Genomic DNA, 3,412 nt, shown 5'->3' on the forward strand with positions numbered 1-3,412 from the left:
GAACACAGAAGGCTCAACTAGCACCAATCAGCTCAGTAAATCCTCAGTGGTTTCAGTAACACCATCATGAGATATAACTATGAGCACAAATTAACTTTTTTGAGTTTTAATAATCCCATTTGTTTTTGTGTTGTAACAAGAACTATGAAATAAATTTGTTTGTGCCTGTGAAGTGCGCAGGATGGGGTGATGGATCAGAAACTGGGGATAATGGTGGAGAGAAGGCTGCTGTAACACTGAATGCCTGAAACAACTACAGTATGAACAACTTGGTAAATCAAGGTGATAAAATAAAAACTAAAATTGTAAAAGCATAGAGGAGCTTACAGGGCTGCCGAGAACAACATGAACCTGTGTGTAACATGTGTCCTGAACACGGTAATGGGATGTACCTCTGACACATTAAATTTTTTTTTTTTTTTTGGTTTTTGGGCCACACCTAGCGGTGCTCAGGGGTTACTCCTGACTGTCTGCTCAGAAATAGCTCCTGGCAGGCATGGGGGACCATATGGGACACCGGGATTCGAACCAATCACCTTTGGTCCTGGATAGGCTGCTTGCAAGGCAAACGCCGCTGTGCTATCTCTCCGGGCCCTATTTTTTTTTTTTTTTTTGCTTTTTGGGCCACACCTGGTGATGCTCAGGAGTTACTCCTGGCTATGTGCTCAGAAATCGTTCCTAACTTGGGGGACCATATGGGACAGTGGGGGATCGAAGAGGGTCAAGACTAGGTACAAGGCAAACGCCCTCCCTCTTGCACTCTATCACATTTTTTGCTGGAATAACCACCCTCTTGTTTTTTGTTTGTTTGTTTTGTTTTGTTTTGTTTTTGTTTGAGGACCACACCCAGCGGTGCTCAGGGATTACTTCTGGCTTTGTGCTAAGAAATTACTCCTGGCAGGTTCAGGGGACTAGAAGAGATCCCAGAGATTGAACCCAGGTCAGTCACATATAGGGCAAACAGCCCTAACCACTGTGCTATCACTTCAGCCCCAGGCATCCAATTTTATCTAAAAGAAACATCTTAGTAAAATTCTTATCACAGCAGCCTAAGGCTATAAAGGATCATCTGCACTTGAGTGAATCAGACTGAGAGCCGGCACAGCTTAAACCAGAGGCACAGCAGCGTTTGTCTTGCAAGCAGCTGATCCAGGACCAAAGGTGGTTGGTTCGAATCCCGGTGCCCCATATAGTCCCCCGTGCCTGCCAGGAGTTATTTCTGAGCAGACAGCCAGGAGTAACCCCTGAGCACTGCCGGGTGTGGCCCAAAAACCAAAAAAAAAAAAAAAAAAAAAACCCAGAGGCTGAGGAGCCGGAGAGATAGCATGGAGGTAGGGCATTTGCTTTGCATGCAGAAGGACGGTGGTTCGAATCCCAGCATCCCATATGGTCCCCTGTGCCTGCCAGGAGCGATTTCTGAGCACAGAGCCAGAAGTAACCCCTGAGCGCTGCTGGGTGTGACCCAAAAACCAAAAAAAAAAAAAAAAAAAAAACCAATTCTATTGACTCATGAAAACACCTGGAACCACACTTGTCACACAGTCACTTTACCCCTTTGCTGCTTATCCTGGCTCTTCCTGCTCATCCTGGTCCTGACTCTGCACTTTTATCTCTGCCTGTGTCTCAGGGAGACATAGGCACTACTTCTCACAGTGAATTTCTCCATAAGCACTCCCTAGCAGTGAGAGCTGAGGGATCTGCCTCCCAGAGGGTCCCTGCTAATTGGCATTAGCAAGAGTAGGCAAGAAAAGGACTGGAGCAATAGCACAGCAAGGAGGGTACTTGCCTTACTTGCTACTCATCAGGTTTGATCCTTGGTATCCCACATGGTCCCCCGAACACTACCAGGAGTAATTCCCTAATGCAGAACCTAGAAGTGGGTCATTCCAGAGCATTGCTGGGTGTGGCCCAAACAAACAAACCAAAAAAAAACTGAGTCAAAAGTCAGAAATGAGAGTGCAAGCAGATTGTGGTGAGCTGTCACATCCGGGACACGACTCACACTCTGATGTGTGAGCTTTGGCACAGTCTTTTAAGACCTTCTGCGGAGTTGACAGCTTAGGCTCTTGAAGATGACATGACTTAGTTCGGGTCAAGCAACCACAGAAAGAGTGAGAAGCCCTTAAGACATCCTGCAAGCTACATGGTCCAACAGAGGCCAGAGAGAGACATAGGAACAGGAGTGCCAGTGAGCAGCCGGCTAGAATTCAATCACTGTCCCACCCACAACACTGGAGTGGGGATTCCTGCCTCATGAGCTCAAAGAATTATTACAGATTTTTTTCACTTCCTCCCAAAGGTGGCTGTGAGACATGCTGTGGTATGTGCGAGGCTGGTGTGGGTGTGTCATTCATTGTAGGCTGCAGACATCTTGAGGAGATGGGTGGGTAAGTTGTGGCTCAGGGAGGGGTGGGGCAGTCTCTGGGTGCACTGAGGGGCTGGAAAAGGGAGAGAAGTGGAGAAGGGAGAACCAAAAGGATGTGGGGGAGATTCAGAGAAAGGAAGGAAGAAGGCCCTTCCCTGCAGGAAACTCCAGGCAGAGTCTAAATAAAGAAAAGAAGACACACCCATGGTAAGAAGGATTCCTAACATCCAGGACACTCGGAAACAGTGGGATGAATGGGAGGGGAGGCACTGACATAAGAGAGCTGGAAATAGTGAAGTGAGCAAGGCGATTGCCTTGGTAAATCCCGAGCTGCTACTGCCAGTAGCCCAAACGCCAAAATCAGAATCCCAAAAGATCAACAGCATGGGCCAGAGTTACGAAAGTGGACAGAAGGTGCTTGTATGCTTTGGTTCCATCCCTGGCACTGCGTGGTTCCCAAACATAGCCTGGGGTAGCCCTTAAACTTGGCTAGGTGTGGCAAAAACCCTTTTCCCCTTCCCTCTAAAAATCAAACAAGAAAGCAAACAAAAACCCACCAGCAAAATAAAGACAAATGCTAGCTCTAAACTAGAACCATGCAGCTGAAGGCAGTCTCCAGACTCCAGGATGAGCACCCCTGAGGGACCAGGAATCTCTGTCTTCAGGAAGGTTACACAGGCAAGCTTGATGCCTAAAACAATCCCCCTCTCTGATCCAAACTGTGTGGAGAAAATAAACTTCTGAGGGACAGCAAGATAGTACAGTGGGTAAGGTGCTTGCTTGCAAATCTGGGTTTGATAGTGGACACCACGATATGGTTTCCTGAGCACCACCAGGAATGATCCCAGAGCACAGAGCCAGGAATAAGCCCTGAACACTGATGGGTGTGCCCCCCCCAAAGAAATAAAATAATGAAAATCAAGGGCCTGTTTAAAAAACTAAAAGAAAAGAAGCTTCAGAAGCTTAAAATCCCAGAAGAGCCTTCTGAGTCATTCATAAAAGCAATCAGTTGCTCCCTCCCACTTTCATCAGATATAAATCAGGGTG

The sequence above is a fragment of the Suncus etruscus genome, chromosome 3 (genome assembly GCF_024139225.1).
Source record: "Suncus etruscus isolate mSunEtr1 chromosome 3, mSunEtr1.pri.cur, whole genome shotgun sequence".
In the NCBI taxonomy this organism is placed as follows: domain Eukaryota; kingdom Metazoa; phylum Chordata; class Mammalia; order Eulipotyphla; family Soricidae; genus Suncus; species Suncus etruscus.